Source organism: Lepus europaeus, chromosome Y (assembly GCF_033115175.1).
Source record: "Lepus europaeus isolate LE1 chromosome Y, mLepTim1.pri, whole genome shotgun sequence".
Lineage (NCBI taxonomy): Eukaryota > Metazoa > Chordata > Mammalia > Lagomorpha > Leporidae > Lepus > Lepus europaeus.
Genome location: NC_084851.1, coordinates 27,468,722 through 27,489,391, shown reverse-complemented (window position 1 = coordinate 27,489,391; position 20,670 = coordinate 27,468,722). Strand labels below are relative to the sequence as shown.

Below are 20,670 nucleotides of genomic sequence, written 5' to 3'. Positions count from 1 at the left end.
TATATATAATTCAAAGAATAATTAGGTCCTATTCTAGTATATTCTGAAGTAGTTGATACCAATTCCAAAAAATAATTTCTGAGATGATTTCACCTCCTGGTAGCATAGTTTGTTTTCTGTACATTTGTTTCAAACCAGCTACTGTAGGAAATGATCAGTCCATTCAAAAAATGTTTTTATGTACTAGTAAACTTAGGTTTTCATTTTGTTAAATGATTTTAATGATTAGTTTTCTGTGCAGACATAGAAACAGCAATCACTCAATTTTATATAGTCAAAACTCCAGATTATTGACAAAAATGTTTGAAAACAAGTTTATGGATAATAAACATTAACTAGAACCATGTTCTGTGGTATAGTTACCACAGTTTAATATGTAGCAAAAACGGATGCTTAACATTTCTGAGGCATGTTAATTTTTCTGCTGTATTCCAACTGAGCAAATGATGTTAAGAATGTATCTTTAGGCTGGTGCTGTGGCTTAACAGGCTAATCCTCTGCCTTTTGGCACCAGCACATTGGGTTCTAATCCTGGTTGGGGTGCTGGATCTATCCCAGTTGCCCCTCTTCCAGGCCAGCTCTCTGCTATGGCCCGGGAAGGCAGTGGAGGATGACCCAGGTGCTTGGGCCCTGTACCCACATGGGAGACCAGAAGAAGCACCTGGCTCCTGGCTTCGGATCAGCGAGATGCGCCCACCACAGCAGCCATTGGAGGGTGAACCAACGGCAAAAAGGAAGACCTTTCTCTCTGTCTCTCTCTCTCACTATCCACTCTGCCTGGCAAAAAAAAAAGAATGTATCTTTATAAATGAGTGCTAATTGGTAATGAAAATAATTTAGTAATAGACTATAGAGGATATTAATAATGAAGCCATATGTTTAGGTCTGGTTTGAAAACCTTTTACTGAGTCATTTTGCTTTGCCTTAAAGAACAAAATCTTCTGTTTCAGTTATATAAATCAGCAAGATCTTATTTATGGCAAGAAATATTCTGTTGAAATGTGCTGTGATGTGGGAAATGTAAATGTTTTCCACAGTTTCTATTTATGTGAAATAAAATTTAATTCTGAAAAAAAGTATATTTTGTCTGTTATTAGGATAGGTGCTCCTGCCTATTTTTTATTTCCATTATCATGGAATAAGATGTTTTTAAAATTTTGTTTGTTTTGGAATGTCTTTATTAACCTTCATTTATAAATAAGAGCTGAGCTAAGTACAGAATTCTAGCCCTATGGTTTTGTTTTTCTTTAAGGATTTGGACTATGTCTCTCCTTTCTATCCTTTTCTGTAGGATTTTTGATGAGAAACCTGCTATCAATCTGGAGCTCCTTTAAAGATAATCTGGCATTTCTGTTTTGTGTTTTTGTTTTTAATTTGACTGGCAGATTTAAGACAGTGAGAGAGAGAGAGACAGAGAGAAAGGTCTTCCCTCTGTTGGTTCACTCCTCAAATGGCTGCTGTAGCCAGCACACTGTGATGATCCGAAGCCAGGAGCCAGGTCCTTCCTCCTGGTCTCCCATGCGGGTACAGGGGCCCAAGCACCTGGGCCATCCTCCACTGTCTTTCCAGGCCACAGCAGAGAGCTGGACTGAAAGAGGAGCAACCAGGACAACCAGCGCCCCAACTGGAACTAGAACTCAGAGTACCGGTGCTGTAGGCAAAGAATTAGCCTAGTGAGCCCTGGCACCAGCCTGTAATTGCAAGTTAAAAGTCACTAACCCAGCATTTTATATGCTTCCAGTGTGAAGATTGGTAAGTGCTCTTGTATTATTACACAGGGAAACAGCTTTATTTGACTCCTGTATTTGTATTTGTTCTAATAGCCTAGTTATTGGCTTGTCACCTTGAACTTGTTTAGTCTTGGTTTTCAGCTTTTCTAAAGTAGGCTGAATAAATGTAAGGTTTTCCATTAAGCATTATTAAATTTGAAGGTATGGAACTCCAATATTTTATTCCCCTTAACATCAAACCAGGGCTATTTAACATACTTTTTGATATGATGGTCTAAAATTAGCATTAGGGGGGTCATCACTGTGGCATAGCCAGTAACTGCAGCCTGCAGTGCCAGCATCCCATATGGGTACTGCTTTGAGTTCCAGTTTCTCCACTTCCAATCCAGCTCCCTGCTATGGCCTGGCAAAGCATTAGAAGATGGCCAAAGTCCTTGGGCCACTGCACCCGCATGGGAGACCCAGAAGAAGCTCCTGGCTCCTGCCTTCAGATTGGCATAGCTCCAGCCATTTCAGCCAGCTGGGAGTAAACCAGCAGATGGGAGACTTCTCTCTCTACGCCTCTTCTTCTTTTGTATGTAACTCTGGCTTTCAAGTAAATTAATTGATTTTTAAAATCCTTTAAAAATAAAATAAAATAAGGATTACCTCAGTGTGTGATTCATAATTATAAAGTACAGCCTTTGATTATTTCACTTACATGACTATGATGTTAATAATATATTAACAAGGTCTTACTTGGGTTAGAACTTAGATAACCTCCAAACCAAATAATCTGAAAATATATTTTTACACTCCCACCCCAGGATCAGCTACTCTCTGGTGAACCTCATGTAGTTTCACTCCATCGATGCTCAGTCTATCTCACCCTCAAGGGCTTGTGGGGACTTTACATATCCAGCTCTCAAGTCTTCATCTGTTCAGTTACATTTATTCCAGTTTCTTCTTTGGAAAGTTCTTGCTGTCCTCAGATATGGTGACTACTGCATCTCAATAGCAGCAGGTATTGACTGTAATCCAGCTCATTGTATTGTTGAAAGGTAATTTTTCTCAGCAAGAACACATACAACTATAGTGACTGCTTGTCAAATTTTCTTTTCTTGGTGATCTCAATGTTTTATTGCCTGACATCTTCTCACAAGCTTTCAAACACTCCTCAATGCTTTTGCTGTGTTTTTTAGTGCCAAGAGATTTTAACTAGGTATTGAAAGTAAAATTACCTAATTGTATTTCTACATTCATGTTTTTGGCCCACTGAGAATATATCCTGATATTTCATATGACAAAAATGCATTTTAGTAACTCATTTTGATATAATTTCAAATTTTGGAAGTCTATCACATTTTCAGATTGATTTGAAAGGCAGAACAATAGAGATAGGGAGAGGTGGAGAGATTTTACTTCTACTTGCTCACTGCCCAAATAGCTACAACATCCATGTCTGGGCCAGGCTGAAGCCAGGAGCCAGACATTACATCTTGGTCTCCTACATGGTTGGCAGAGGCCAAGTAATTGGGTTACCTCCCACTGCTTTCTCAGACACATTATTAAGGCACTATATTGGAAGCAGAACATTCAGAACTTGGAGAGGCATTCCAGTGAAGAATACTGCTACCACAAACAGATGCTTAACCTGCTGTGGCACAATGCCAGACCTTCTTATAAAGTTAAGATTCAGTTATGTGGAAGCCAAAGTAAGAGAGAGCAAGCTATCACTTTTATTAGTTTTTTTCCTAAATAGTTGCTTATCACAGAATAATATAATACAAATATTTCTATTACTTATTTCTCTATTTTTACATTTTATATAACTCACAAAATAGTGATTGTATAAAAATTCACAGCAAGTTACCAAAGCATACAATTTCCAAAGCTGTTTTGTTACATTCAGTTTCCAAAGGATGCCCTCATCTCAATAGTTAAAACACAGACATTATGTGGTATTTCATTACCTTTTGTAAAAACTATCCTCATTATTTTGTCTCCTCACAGTACTAACTATGGTATCTACTTTATGCACAATCTGCTAGTACTAGAATATAAGAAAAGATTAAGGCTGGAAAAACAAGAGGCAGATATTGCAATGTCAGCCTTGGGTCACACTCTCACTTTAGTGTCATCTGTCTACACAGATGGGCAAGGTGAGAGCTCAGGGGCCTCCATCCTGGTGTCTATAGATGCTCTCAGTTGGGCAAGAAGCAAATTTGTGGGGGTAAAGTGGAAACAGAGGCCATCTCTAAGGAACCCAAGTGGCTGTGCTGTGGTGTGGTTGGACCAGTGACACAAACAAAAGAGCCAGTGTGGGTGCTGATGCTGTGGCATAGTGGGTAAGGCTACTGCTTGCAGTGCTGGCATCCCATATGGGCACCAGTTTGAGTCCTGGATGCTCCACTTCCAATCCAGCTATCTTCTATTGCCTGGGAAACCAGTAGAAAATGCCCCAAGTCCTTGGACCCCTGTATCCATGTGGGAGGGCTCTGGAAGAAGCTTCTGGCTCCTGGCTTTGGAATGACACAGCTCTGTCCATTGTGGCCAATTGGGGAGTGGAGGTAAACCCTGTTGATACACCCATACAGGCCCTAACTATGGCCATTAACAAACTTCACACAAAGAAGTCTAATGACCCTTCAGTTTGTTGGGGATGTCAGGAAATAGGACACCTACAGTGAAACTGCCCAAATGCTGACACATGGGGCAAGCCCAAAACACTGTGTCCCAGATGTAAAAAACACTTCCATTGGACACCTGGAACAAGCCCACATTCTACACCAAAAATTTTATATGTCAGCAAGAAACATAAAACTGCTTTTCCTAGAGCTAACAATGAACCAATGCAAACATCTAGGCACTCTCGCAAGAATTGTGCACCCCTCGCTCTGTTAGGCCGACTGCAACAAGCAGGGGTGAACATATGAGGCCTTGCTCCTAATAAGCTCTGGCAAGTGGGCATCATGCACATTAACTCATTTGTTAAACTTAATTTTGCCCATGTTGTGGTAGAAACTTATTCAAAGGCTGTATTTGCAACAGCCTAATCTGGAGAAAAGGCTAATAATGTGATAAAGGTGGTTAAATCAGCCATGCTGGTCCTTGGTGTCCCCTGGACCATAAAGACTGACAACAAGCCAGTGCATACATCACAGGAATTTAATTCCTTCCTGAAATCCTGGAACATACAGTCTGCCACAGGTATACTATACAACCCATAGGGATAGGCAATCATTGAAAGAAATCATAGGACAATTAAAGATTTCTTACAAAGACAGAAAAACAATAATATGCCCCCAGACCCACAGCTTGCTTTGACTGAGGTCCTTTTCACTATCAATTTTCTCACTTTTGATTCCCAAGTGATAAGCCCAGCTTATAAACACTGGGGATCCTTTCCATCCCAGACTGCAGCCACTATGGTTAGGTGGAAAGACCCCCTGACAGGAGAATGGAAAGGACCACACCCCCTGCTAACCAAGGGTTGAGGATATGCTTGTATCTTTCCAGAGAATGTGGGACAGCCTATTTGAGTACCAGCCAGAAACATCAAACCTGCAACTGACAGCCAACCAGAACCAGCTGAACAAGACTGAGAGTCTGCCTTGTTAGCAGACTCACCTGCCCTATCATCCTACCCTGAGAAATTGCCCATAGCCACATCTGTTACTGTTTTTTACCCCACTAGCTCTGGTTAGCCACTCGAACGGCCCACAGCCTGCATGTGGTCATGCCATTCCTGATAACCATTGTTCCTCATTCCTGCCCCTATCTGAGCAAACACTCCTGTGGTCTCTCATTTTGAGCACTGGTTAGTCAATGATGGGTAAGATCCCCTGGGGGACAACCTAAGACAGCCACAGCCATGTATGGAAACCACATGGAAACAGGGTCAATAATGGTATGGCCAAGAATCATATCTCCCATTGCTCAAAAATAAACAAAAAGGGGGAAATGTGGTGGAATGAGAAGGTGAAAAGGTCATGCCAAGATGGCCACTGAGGTGAGAGGGTCATGCCAAGATGGCCACTGACAACAGAAACAGCCTGGCAACAGGCTGTGGTTGGATGATTGCAGAAACTGCCTGGCAAGAGCCTGACTGGCAACAGGCCATGATTAGATGATGGCAGAAACTGCCTGGCAACAGAGCCTGACTGGCAACAGGCTGTGATTGGATGGTTTTGGAAACTGCCTGGCAACAGGCTGTGATTGGTTAGGGCATAGACTGCCTCATGACCAGATTGGCTGCCTTGGCTATATAAGCAGCTGTAACAACTGAAATAAATGAGTCTGCAGACTGCTTGCCTCAGGCCCACTTTAACCCAACTCCCAAGGTCTGTGTGGTGACCCCACACCTCTTGCCCCCACCACGCTCCTCCTTTCAGAAATGAATCCACAGCAACAGCAGATGGAAGACCTTTCTGTCTCTCTGCCTTTCCTTCTCTCTTTGTGTAACTCCGACTTTAAAATAAATAAATCTTTACTTAATATAGAGGTGACCTTATGTATATAAAGTTAATTAAAAATGAATCTCAATGAAGAATGGGATGGGAAAGGGAGTAGGAGATGGGATGGGTGATGGAGTGGTGCTAAGTTGTATACAGGTTCAAAATTGGAGAAAAAAAGCACACTGTTTCAGATTTAATTACTGATGGGGTAAAGCTTTGTAGGGCCTCTATAACCTTTCCAACTTCTTCCTTTGCCCTATGCTACTTCCTCTCCCATCTAGTTATAGGACCTGGTCTCTAAAATAATTTTGCCCCCCAATTCAGCAACATCTGCTTTCTGGGAACCTAAACAGGAATGTGTCTCACTTAGTAAAACTCTACATACACTGACATAACAACTGAGAAACAGAATTTTTAAACCTATTTAAAAGTCTTCCATCTGAGGAGTTTTAATTATTTTGAAGCAATTTCATAAAAAGGCAAATATTAACATTTGATGCAATATATTTATCAAAATTATGAAAGAACAAAGTTAACATCTCAAATTTCAGCAAAAATCTTTGGCTAATTAATGTACTTTTGCTTCTAAGGCAGGGAGAGAGGGACACACAGATATACAGAGACCTGCTATCTGTCTATTCACTCCACAAATGCCCACAATAGCCACGGCTGGGCTAAAGTCTGATGCCTGGAAGTCAACTGGGACTTCCATGTAGATAGAAGAATGTCAAGCACTTCAGTCATCATCTGTTGCCTTCCATGGTCTGTATTAATATAAAGATGGAATCATAAATTAATATAGGATTCAAACCTACACTCCCCAATCTGGGAAGCAGGTAACCCCAAAACCATCTTAACTATGCAAAATGCCCACCCTAGATAAAAAGTATTAAAATCTGAGTCCCCTGTCTCTTTCTTTTTGCATATTTTTGTTGACTCTGGTCCTATGTACCCTCTAACTCCTGAATGCTTTCTTCCACTGTTACCACATCTACTGGCTTTTAGCACAGCTGGTAGGAGGAGGGGACTAAAATCTTATTAAGGTACTAAAATGCCTTTTCTGTTTTTTGCCAAGAAAGATATTTCTCATATGGAAAACCCTACAGTATTAGTAACTGAACAACAGCTCTTCCTTTATATACACTGCATGCATGCATTAGAATAATAATGTGAAAACAAAAAGACAGAAGTAGCTGTCTAATCTGAATAGACCTCAGACTGATCAAAGATGCCAGGACAAAAAAATCCCACTTTTGTGATAGGAGTCAAGGCTAGTTGAGAGATTCGTATTACCTATATGAATATAAGAGCAGAATGCAGACTATGACTGCATTTTAGATGTATTGAGCTTTTGTATAACCACAAAGAAACATTCAACATATAGTTATATTTGTGATCTAAAGGCTGGGAAGAAACAGGAGTGTCAGAACACAAAGGGCAAAATGTGCTCAGAATTGGAGTGGGATGAATGGGGAACCAAAGGAACACTCTAATACAATATACTAAGGATAAAAAAGTAGGGGCCAGTTGGCACCATGGCACAGTAGGTTAATGCTCTGTTTGTTCTTTTTTTTTTTACAGGCAGAGTTAGACAGTGAGAGAGAGAAACTTTAATATTTTTTAAGAACTTGATCAGAAGCTTGTTATCTACCTGCTGGATTTTGCCACAAACAAGGCAAAGAGGTGAATATTAGAATTTCATGGAGCTCCTGCTGCTACTTCTTCTCCTGACCTATTGAGAATGGGCATGGATGCTGTGATACAGTTGAAGAGAACTTCAGTGGGAATGTAATGGGGATGATGATTCTTGGTTCACAGTCATTACTCATTTTCTGGATGGATAGGGTATGAAATGTACTATTCAAATTCTTGTATTGAAGGACCCTTATGGGGGGAGGGACAAGAAACTAGGCCTGGGCAAATATCAGGGGCTTCTTAAGAGGTTAGATGTTCCCCAGAGTCTAGCAGGCAGGACGTTCTCTGGGAAGGAAAAGTCAATCCCCTTCAGAGAATCTCTAGGCACGCCCAGAGCAGAACTGCCCCTCCCCTCTGGGAAACCTCTGGGTGCGCCCAGAGCAGAGCTGCCCCTCCCCTTAGGAGAGTCTCTAGGCACGCACTTATGATGTCACTGTGACTGCCCAATCCTGTAACACCTCAGGACTCTCCCTCAGCATTCTCCGGTATGCTAATTGTCCCTCCGAACCAGCCAATCCCGTGCCACCTCTGCATTTTCCACCAGCACTCTCCACCAGCATTCTTCACCAGCATTCTCCCATATGCTAATGGTCCCTCTGAACTGACCAATCCTATGCATGCGCATTAGGAATATGCTAATTCGTTGACTATATAACCTGTGTGAAACTGCCACTTAGGGCTCCTCACTGCCTGAAGTGGGGGCCCGTTTGCGCAAACGTTCAATAAAAACCTCATGCTTTTTGCATCAACTGGTCTGGAGTCTGGGTCTTTGGGCGTCCTCCCGAGCAAGTGGGCATCTCTGCAACTGAGAGGTCCAACAGTATCATCTTAGATGCTGCAACTGCCTATCAGTTACTTTATTCTGTAAATTAAGAGACATAAGCTTTGAGATTTCCACCTTAAGTACCTCAACCACAGACCAAAGAAGCAAATTTTGTGTGCCCTAAATGCTTAGGTGTTAGGGTCACACCAATTTAAATAGAAAATGGATTGCAGAGATCAAAAACAGAGAATGCCATCATGAAGTAGTAGGTCCTAATATCTGCTCACAAGAATTATTGTTCCTGCCGGTGCCGTGGCTCAACAGGCTAATCCTCCGCCTTGCGGCGCCGGCACACCGGGTTCTAGTCCCGGTCGGGGCACCGATCCTGTCCTGGTTGCCCCTCTTCCAGGCCAGCTCTCTGCTGTGGCCAGGGAGTGCAGTGGAGGATAGCCCAAGTGTTTGGGCTCTGCACCCCATGGGAGACCAGGAGAAGCACCTGGCTCCTGCCATCGGAACAGCGCGGTGCGCCGGCCGCAGCGTGCTACCGCGGCGGCCATTGGAGGGTGAACCAACGGCAAAAGGAAGACCTTTCTCTCTGTCTCTCTCTCTCACTGTCCACTCTGCCTGTCAAAAAAAAAAAAAAAGAATTATTGTTCCTGTAATAGTGATCACTTGTCAGCAGGACATTCTACAATTTGAGACGTGGATTCCATAGCGATCTGCATTGAACAGAGAAAGTGGAAAGGCCACACTCAGTTGTTGACTGATCATTTTGCAACTCACTTCCTCTCCTGTATTATAATCACACCTTCCATGTAATGACTGGAGTTCTTAATTTTGGGTACCTCATCAGTAAGAGGAGTTCTAACAATTAATTTGTACTGAATGCAGAAGAATGGATGACATAGCCCTATAGCAAAAAATAAAGAGCACAATGACAAGAGATAGAATTCACTAATTAAGGATCCCCTTAGGATTAAGGGATTACTAATTACTATTGAAGATACATCGTTATGCACCTCAGGTGTCTGACTTGTTGAGCTCTCTATTCCTTAAATATATTCTTTAGAAACACAGATGAGATTAACATCACCTTCACCAACAATCTACTGAAGACCTGCCCCCTGCATTAACCATCATTATTATTAATTGTTTACATGATGCAGATATTTCCATGCATTTACAGCCATATCCATCTATCCATATCTATCTATATAATGTTATACAGAAAGGAAGTCACATTTTATGTAGCCTGGAATTTGAAATATTAGTGTGTTAGCGTCACACACAAGAAATGAAATAATTAAATATACACATTGCAAAATTATTAAGAATCATAAATTTCCTAAAATGTGTATTATAAATTAGTATAATTAACTTGCCATATTTTTCATCCATTGAAATTGTAAAGTTCTGGGGATTTTAAAAAAGTGCAACCATAATGAATGCCATGTTTAGAACATTTTTACTATCTCAAAAAGAAATTCAGTGCCCTGACTCATGGCTGTGACAGGGAGATGGCAACAGTTGGCCAGTGGCTCTTCTGTACACATGAGATCCAGAGATTCTAGCAGAAGAAAAAATCCAAGGTCCTCACCTTCTTTGAGTCTGCCTGCAAGAATTGATAAGGAGCTGGGCACCCACTTGAGACTGTGAGTGAGGCACTCCCAGCCTCCTAACATACCACAGGCTCTGGGGCTCAAGCTACTTAGGCTGAGCTCCAGCAGACAGTGGACTCAGGGAAAAGTTTGCCTCTCTGTGGACTGGACAGGTCGGGGGGTGGAGCGGACTTGCTGCACCCCGCAACTACAGGATCCTTGTGTGCTGAGGCTGTGAAGACACTCTGGCTCCATGAGAGGGTACAGCATGTATCTGGGCCTCTGAGAAATCACTGTGTGTGGCTCCACACATTCAGATCTATGTGGTGACCTGGGGCAGGTCACTGCAGAGGAACCTGTGCTTGGAGTGAGGGCTGTGCAGATCATTTCTGTGGTTCATACATGGGTGCAGATGAGTGTTGTGCCCACTGGGGGCTAACACCTGAGCATTGATTAACTTGGAGGAGAGCAGATGAGGCTGTGATCACACCAAAACAGGTGACCATTCACTCCCTTCTATTAACAAGAGGAAATCTACCTCACCGAAGATGGAACTTACCCTGGATATTCGCACCATGCTAGGGCATTGACTACAGCTCTCTGGTCACACTCAGCACAGACCTCTGGGCATTCACTGAAAGTGCAAGCATTCCACTAAGCCACAAAGCATTCTTCAAAGATAAAACCCATCAGAGGAAAAAACCAAGTATAGCCACAAATGCCTAAAAATATATGCAAAAATTCAATTCAAGAAACAAGAATAAGGAACACAGCATGACACTCCCAACAAAAAGAACAAAACAACACATCAATATTTTTTGAGGTCACACTGTTTTTATTTTCTTCCTCAATGAAAATAATTTTTGAAACTTTAATGTTTACATTAAATTTATAGAATATCTGCAACATATATACTAAAATGTAAAAGTGAAGATCTTTATGAGATACTGGAAAAGGGATTCAAAAATTAATCATAGGATTACTCAAAAGCAATGAGAAGCAAATCCATGAATTAAAGAAAGCCATACATTAAATGAAAGAAAAATTTTCCCATGAATTTGGGATTTTAAAATAATAATCAAAATGAAATGTTAGAAATGAAAAATTCAATAGATCAAATAAAAATCCAGTGGAAACACTTAATAACAGACTTGTAAGGCAGAAGAAAGAATATCAAGCTAGAACACAAATCTTAAAAGAAGAAGAAGGAGAAGGACAAATAGAAAATGTCATGCCAAAAGAAGAAGAAATTAGAAAACTTAAGAACAGTGTTGGAGATTTATGTGATACTATTAAACAACCCAACATATAGTTCTTAGGAGTTCCTGAATGTGTGGAAACAGAGAATTACTATAAGGCATATTTAGTGTAATGTTTACAGAAAATTTCCACAATTTGGAAAAAGAATTGGATGTCCAAATAGAGGAAGCACATAAAACTTCCGACACGACTAGAAAATATCTTCACCATGACATATTGTGGTTAAACTCTCCACAGTAAAACAAAGAAAAGATTCTAAAATGTGTATGAGATAAATGACAGATTACTTTCAGGGGATCTCCAATTATACTTATAACTGACTTTTTATCAGAAACCCTACACAATAAGAGATTCTAAGCTTTAAGGAAAAAAAAAACCTGAAACCTGGAATACTGTACCTTGAAAAGATCTCATTTATGAATGAAGGTGAAATAAAGACCTTGTCTATTAAACAGAAATTGAAAAAAAAATGACATCACTTGTCCAGCTTTATAAAGGATGCTTAAGAATGTGCTGCACACAGAAATACAGAAACAGGGTCATCAATATGATAAGAAAGTGAAGACATAAAATCTAGTAAAAGTACAAAGGAAATCCAAAATAATCAATAGGAATATTTATGGAAAAATGGCAGGGCTCAGTTGTTACTTATCAATAGTCATCTTGAATGTAAATGGCATCAACTCTCCAGTTAAAAGATACGGACTGGCTGGATGGATTAAAAAACAAGACCCATCTATTTGCTGCATACAAGAAACACATCTTACCAACAAAGATACTTGTGGACTGAAACAGAAAGGATGGAAAAAGTTATTCTATACTAATGGAAACCAAAAAAGAGCTGGTGTAGCTCTCCTAATATCGGACAAAATAGAGTTTAACACAAAACCTGTAAAAAGAGACAGAGAAGGGCATGTGTAATAATTAATAGATCAATTAAACAGGGAGATGTCATAATAGTAAGTGAATATGCACCCAATTACAGGGCATCAGGATATTTAAATGAAATGTTAAGGGATCTAAATAGGGATTTAGATTCCAATTCAATAGTAATGAGGGGCATCAACGCTCCACTTTTAGAAATGGACAAATCACCAGACAAAAAGTCAGCAAGGATACAACAAAATTTATCAATATTGTAGACCAAATGGACCTAAAAGATATCTACAGAGCTTTTCATATCACAGTAGCAGAACACACATTCTTCTCACCAGTGCATGGAACTTTCTCTAGCATAGACCATAGGCTACACAGTGCTGCAAGTCTCACCAAATTAAAAAAAAAAACATTGAAATCCTACCATGCATCTTCCCTGGCCACAGTGGAATAAACCTGGAAATCAACAATTCAAGAATCTCTAGGACATATGCAGACAAATGGAGACTGAACAACATGCTTCTGAATGAACAATAGGTCATAGAAGGAATCAAAATATTTCTAGAAAGAAACAAACAGTACAATACATCATATAAAAACTTACAAGATACCATAAAGGAAGTGCTGAGAGGGACATTTATAGCAATGGGTACCTATATAAGAAATTGAAAGACACCAAATAAATGAGCTGTCAATGCATCTCAAAGACGTTGGAAAAAAAATGAACCAAACCCCAAATTAGTAGAAAGGAAAAATACTTAGTATTAGAGAAGAAATACACAAAATTGAAACAAAAATACAAAATATCAGTGAAATGAGGAGCTGATTTTTTGAAAAAAATACATAGAATTGATATACCATTGGCCCAACTAAGAATAATGAAGGAAAATATCCACATCAATAAAATCAGAAATGAAAAAGAAAATGTAACAATAGATACCATAGAAATAAAAAGAATTATCAGGAAATACTACAAAGAGCTATATGCCAATAAATTGGGAAACCATGAAGAAATGTATAGATATCTGTACACATACAATCTAAGAAAATTGAGGATAAAGACAGAAAATCTAAGAGATCAATAACCAAGACAGAAACTGAATATGTAATTAAATTATTCCAATAAAGAAAATCCCAGGACTGGATGGTTTCACTACTCAATTCTACAAGACATTTAAAGAAGAATTAATTAAGAAGATTCCATTCTTTTCAAGCTATTCAGAGCAACTGAAAGAGAGGCAAACCTCCCAAACTCCTATGAAGCCAGCATAATCTTAATTCTTAAACCAGCAAAAGAAACGACAGAGAAATAAACCTATAGACCAATACCCCCACTGAACTTAGATGCAAAAATCCCCAATAAAATATTAGCTAACTGAACAACAAACCATAAAGCTCATTCACCCAGACCTATTGGGGTTTACCTCATATATAGGACTGTTTCAACATTCCCAAATAAATACATGTGATACATCACATTAACAAACTATAAAACAAAAACCATATGGTTATCTCAATGGATGAAGAGAAAGCATTTGATAAATACAAAATCCATTCCTGATTAAAACTTTAAAAAATTGTATATATAAGGAACATTCTTCAACAAAATCAAGGCAATTTATGAAAAACCGACAAACAGCATCCTACTGAATGGCGAAATGCTATAAGCATTCCCCCTAAGATCCAGAACCATATAAAGATGGCCACTCTCACCATTGTTACTTAATATAGTCCTGGAAGTTACTGTCAGAACTATTAGGCAAGAAAAAGAAATCAAAGAGGTACAAATTGGAAAGGAAGAAGTTAAACTATCCCTATATGCAGATAACATAATTCTATACATAGGAGATCCCCCCCCAAAAAAAAAAACTCCACTGAAAGACTAATGGAGTTCATAAAAGTGTTTGATAAAGTGGCAAGATAGAAAGTTAGCACATGAAAATCAATACCCTTTGTATACACAGAAAATGACATGACTCATGAAGAAAGTTTAAGATAAATCCATTCACAATAGTTACAAAAATTAATACTTTCAAATCAATTTAACCAAGAATGTCAAATTCTCCATGACAAAAATAATAAAGCATTAGGGAAAGATCTTAAAGAAGAAGATATTAAAAAATTGAAAAATCTTCCATTTTCATGCATTGGAAGAATCAATATTATCAAAATGTCCATAATACCAAAATCAATTTACAGATTCAACATGATCCCAATCAAAATACCAAGAACAGGTTGGCACCGTGGCTTAACAGGCTAATCCTCCACCTTGAGGCACCGGCACATCGGGTTCTAGTCCCAATCGGGGTGCCAGATTCTATCCAGGTTGCCCTTCTTCCAGGCCAGCTCTCTGCTATGGCCCGGGAAGGCAGTTGTGGATGGCCCAAGTCCTTGGGCCCTGCACCCACATGGGAGATCAGGAGAAGTACCTGGCTCCTGGCTTTGGATCAGGGAGATGCGCCAGCCACAGTGGCCATTGGAGGGTGAACCAACGGCAAAAAGGAAGACCTTGCTCTCTGTCTCTTACTATCCACTCTGCCTGTCAAAAAAAAAATACCAAGAACATTCTTCTCAGATCTATACTAATGATTCCAAAATTCATGTGGAAACAAAAATGATCCCAAATATCTAAACAAACTTATACAACAAAAACAAAGCCAGAGGCACCAAAATATCAGATTTCAAAGACACACTACAGGGTAGTCATTATTAAAACAGCATAGTACTGGCACAAACTTAGATGTGAAGACCAATGTACCTCTTTCTCTGTAATTCTGCCTTTGAAATAAATAATCTTCTTTAATCAAAGGAATCTTGAATGTTCTCAATGTATGTTAGACTCTATAAATTCACCACCTTATTAATAGATATTAGACTATAACCTATTATATAGTCTGAGTATCTATGCTTCACTAAATTACATATGTTAAGGTCATTACCACCTTCCTACACATCATTCTAAGCCCTTAGATAATATTTCTTCCTAATCCATAACAAAGGGTACATGTATCTCAGTGATCAGGAAAGCATTTAAAACAATTTTGTAACAATTCTTTGTTGAATGATTACCTTCTTAGATGATGTCCAAAAAATGAGACATTCTAGGGAAAATCATGGTTTAGGTATCAATAACCCTAGATTCAAACTTCAGCCTTGCCTATTTCTTGCTTTTTTACTAAGAGTCAAGTGTTTATCTTCTCTGAGCCTGTTTGTTTTTCACATAAATCACAAAATGCTTGTCATTAAAAAAAATTGAAGTGTGTAAACTGCAGTATGTAATAGCTGTTCAATACATGTTTCTTTATATTATCTAAACTTTCATTATCCCTGTTGATATTATTAAAGCTGATGACATCATAATACGGTTATTCAGAAGCTGTTATAGATGCTCTCAAAAGTGCTTTCATACAAACTCTCAGCATCACTGTGACACTTACCCACTGGGATTTTTTTCCAGCTATATTGTTATTAAGCCCTGTCTTCTTGCTTTTGATTAATGAAGGACTTTTCAGTAGGAAGTAAAGAGAAGTAGTGTGGGGAATAAAATTTATTAATTTGCACATTTCTTTAATCATTATGTAAGATTCATACTTGAAATACAAAGTTAATAAATCATACTTTCTGCCAATCCACGTATTATTTGTTCCCAAATAGTAGCTCTAAAAAGAAATATACCTTTTAATTCCATTCTCCACAAAATTTAATAAAAGTGTATATATACATGATACACATAATGAAAGTGTGTATATACAGATTATATTTTAATTAAACTTAATTTTTTTCAATTAAATAAAAAAAATTTGAGAAGTGAAATTAGGGCTGTTGGTAGGTTTTAAGCATTTTTTATGTCTGATTTTTAAAAGATCACATACATTGTTGAGACAGACAGCAGAGGGTAAGTGTAAATGGTAATACCAGTTAAGAGATAGTGGAAGTTCTTCCAGAGAGACCTAATGGTATCTTGAACCAGGGAGGAACAATGGAGAAACTGAGATCCTCACTGTATTCACAATATATTAACAAAAACCTCAATCATAAGGTTAGTGAGTGATTTTATGTTACAGAATATTCATACTTAAATATGACTTCTAGGATTTTATAATGAGCTGAAAGGTGGTTTTGATTTGCCTTAATAAGGGAAAACATAAAGAAGAGTAAAGTTAGATAAAGTGATTAGGAATTATCTAGTAGAACAGGAAGTTGGCAACATTGGTGCAAATGAGGGCTATGAAAAGAACCAAAGACTTTACAAGAAGAGGGAGAATATTTTCAAGGTAAATGGAAAGTTGCTTCCATGTATTTGATTTGGAGGAGTGAAAAAATTGGGGAGAGGTGAAAAACTGTAGATGGTTCTCACCTTATGAGGGTTCAATTATAGATTTTTCTACTTTATGATAAGGCAAACGTGATATATATTCAGTAGAAGTTATTGCAGTTTTTCATTTGATCTTTTATTAGGATATTAATATGTGCAATTCTGACAATAGCAGCAAGTCACAGCTCCCCATGAGCCACACACACACAGAGGGAAACAACTGATTCTTTACAGTGTGCTGTGTGAAGCTATAATGTTCAGTAAGACAATGCACTCACTGACTTTTCCTTTAGTTGTTTTTTTACTGTTTTTAAAGAACCCATCTAGAAAAATAAACAAGAAAAGATAAAGCCACATAGAGACCAAGTGCCATGGGATGAGCTAAATATTGGGCCCCTACATGTCTTCAGAGCTGTTAGTTTAAGGTTGAGACTTCTGAGTATGTTGGCTTGAATAGAAAGAGGTTATTTCAGTGTGTGTGTGTGTGTGTGTAAAATATGAAATATCTTGTATTGAAATAAAATGGGTTGACAACATGGAGGTTAGGCCCACTTCTTTATTGGACCAGCCTCCCTGCAGGCTCACTCACTTTAACAGCATGGAACCCTTGGGTCTGTCCAGCCTCTGCTATGAGGGGGAGTTGACATGGTGGGTGAAGGTCAGAGGCATGGGGATAGTCACCACTTGATTAAGAAGCTCCTGTACCCCGTGATCCAGACCCTCACATTACCTGCCTGTTGCTTCCTTGTTCTGGAGTGGTGATTTGTGTCTTAGGATGAGGATGAGATGGTGTTTTTTTTTTTTTTTTGCTTCTTTTCTAGTTCTTTTATTTCTTGTTAAATTGCAGTTTCTTGTGGGTTGCTTTGATTTGACCTTCACCCTTCAACTTCACCAATCCCAGTTCCTGGGAAATGTTCTCTGGGGCTTTGCTTGCAGCAGGGTTACTCTCAGATGACAATCTGTGCTACTCTCGGAGTGCTCCTCTGGCCTTCCTGCCTTTATCAGGGGAGCAGGAGGCCCTGTATTTCCAGGGGTGCTTGGAGGGAACATTTCCCCCTGGCAGGGGATGGAGGAGTTCTAAACTAGAAAAATGTTCTTGAGGTCTTTACCTTGCCTGCTATTCTGCGAGGCTCTTTTTCATACTGTCAGACTCCTCACTGCTCTCTGATTCTTCTTCTAGTTTCTTGGCACTTCTGGGTGGTATCAGAGTACCTCCTAAGGCCTGGGTTGTTCCCCACCTTCTCAGGGACTTAATCTTCCCTTTTCACTGAGACTCCTGGCTAGGGGCTAGTGAGGCTTTGGCCTGGAAAGGCTTGAATGAGGGCTCTGCCCCCATTTCCATCTCTTCTTGAGCTGGAGGAGCTTTAGCTAGAACTGCTAGCCTGGCCCACTGGCACCAGCCCAGGTGTGACATGGAACCTGGGCTAGGACACTGTTCTCTTTCTCAGTATCTGAGACTTCTGACTTCTTGGCTTATATCCCAGAGAGGAGTGGAATATTCACTTCTCAGAGACAGGGCATGGCACAGAATTCAGAGCCTGGCCAGCGTTCTTGGTCTTTGTCAGCCTGTTCTCTACTTCTTGATGGTAAATCCACTCCTAGAGTTAGTAGACCCTGATCCTGGGAAGGCTTTGTGGATTTGGGCTTCTGTTTTCTCTTCTTCCAAACTCTCAGAACTGCTAATGGTGTCTGACACATGAGTATTGCCTTGTAGTGGAACATCTTCCTCTGCCTTCCGCTTCCAGCCAGACCCTGAGGTTGGTTTCCCGTGCATATTCATGTCCAGGAGGTTGTAGGCTGAGTCAGGAAACACCTGGCCTCTCTGTTCCTTCATTGGTATCTCTCCCTCTCTCTCTCTCTCTCTCTCTCTCTCTCTCATACACACACACACACATACACACCCTTCTTCACTGCTAGATGGCAGTGTAACACACACACACATACCCTTCCTTCACTCATAGATGACAGTGTAACACACACACACACACACACATGCACCCTTCCTTCACTGATACATGGCAGTGTATCAGATCAGCTCCCATCAGTTCCTGTTCTCTGTCAGGCCTCTGAACACAGACACCATTCTTGTGACTGACTTCTCTTGTGCTCTTAGGCCTCTATTCAAAGAATTTTTGACTAACAGCATTTTCTTTCTTTTTTTCTATTTATTTTACAGAGTTAGACAGTGAGAGAGACAGAGAGAAAGGTCTTTCTTCCGTTGGTTCATCCCCCAAATGGCGGTCATGGCCAGCGCTGTGCCAATCTGAATCCAGGAGCCAGGTGCTTCTCCTGGTCTCCCATGCGGGTGCAGGACCCAAGGACTTGGGCCCTCCTCCACTGTGCTCCTGGGCCACAGCAGAGAGCTGGACTGGAAGAGGGGCAACCGGTACTAGAACCCAGCACCCATATGGGATGCCAGCACTGCAGGTGGAGGATTAACCAAGTGAGCCATGGCGCAGGCCCGGACTAACAGCATTTTCAATTGAAAATGGGTTCATGAGTGAGAGCCTTGGTGGTGAGGGAGGTGGCAGCAGCGGGACCAGTGCGGGGAGGGCGGAGGTCCCGTCTGGGTTTAGCAGCCTCCTCCCACCTCCAGCCCAGCCTTACTGCCACTTCCTGTCGGGGGCCAAGTTTGCCTGCTGTAGCTAGGAGGTAGAAGCCAAGAAGGAGCACAAAAGCAGTGGCAGTAGCCCGGCAGGTGGCAAAGGGGCATCTGTGCCTCCACCCCTCAGCAGCCTGTGCAGTAGCAGCTCCATGGATTGATCAGCCCCAACTGTGACCCCTCAGGGTGGCCACCTCGCTCAAGAGCAAGGTCCAGGGTGCACAGGACACCCAGGCAGGACCTCCAGAGAGACTGCAACAAAAGGAGCTGGGTACCCTCAAGCGAGAGACCCCCTCGCTCCCACTCCGGGAATGCAAGAACTGTGCCCCCCAGCCGGGCCAAGGAGGCAGCAGCGGCAGCGAGCGATCCCGCAGCAGCCGGCAATGGACTGGCCAAGGGCGAGGAGGAGGAGGAGGAACAGAAGGAGCAGGTGCGGCAATCTTCATCCCTGACCTCGGGCTGCAGTTTACAAAGTCCCTCGGGCAGGGAGGTTGAGTCAGGGGAGGATCCGACGATAGAATAGGATAGGTCCGATAGGAATCCAAGCTCCAGATGCCCGATGTGATGCGACTGAGCACCAAAGATCTGTCGAACCCTACTCCATTTATACTTACAGATATTTTATCCACAACTGGCCACCGCTGTGCTTTTTGGCCATGGTAGGCGAGGAGTGTGTAAGTGTCATCGTTTGCAAGTTGGATCTGCACAAAAAGATGTTCCACAGAGGTTATATAGCCATGTTATCTGTGGATTCTAAATACAGGAGGAATGGCATGGGTACTAACTTGGTTAAGAAAGCTATTTATGCCATGGTTGAAGGAGACTGATGAGGTTGTTTTGGAAACAGAAATAACAAATAAGTCTGCTTTGAAACTTTATGAAAATCGGTTTTGTTCCAGATAAGAGGCTGTTCGGATACTATTAAATGGAGTTGATGCACTGCGACTTAAACTGTGGTTGCATTGAGAAACTGACATCAAGGAGGAAGGGCTAACCATGCAGAGTAGACCTTTGCATGCAATGCCCTTTGTACAGAACTGCTTTGCATGTGGATTTCATAATTTCCATGGAGCTCTTCTCTGTCAGTGTCTCGTTGAGTGTTGCACAATATTTGTTGCACTTTGGCCTGGAGCATTTGTTCTGTATCAAAAGAGCTTGTTTTAAACTTCAGGAGTCTTTTGGTACCACGAAGATGTGTCAGTTGATAGCCAAGATTTGTTTGTTCATTTGCAAAGTCTGCTGACAACTGTTATTTACATAGTGATCACTATATTACAGAACCAGTAAATGGAACATGGTTTTTGTTCTTGAAAAAGCCACTATAGATTGTAAAAGTCTCTAAGTATATTAACATTTCACACAAAACCTACCATAGATTTCTGAAGGGGGTGAGAG

General features: G+C 40.6%; 1 pseudogene; it reads left to right on the top strand.

Annotated features, from left to right (window-relative positions):
* Window positions 1-18,688: 18,688 nt before the first annotated feature.
* On the top strand, window positions 18,689-20,241 carry LOC133754179 (N-alpha-acetyltransferase 30-like; annotated as a pseudogene).
* The last annotated feature ends 429 nt before the right edge of the window (window positions 20,242-20,670 follow it).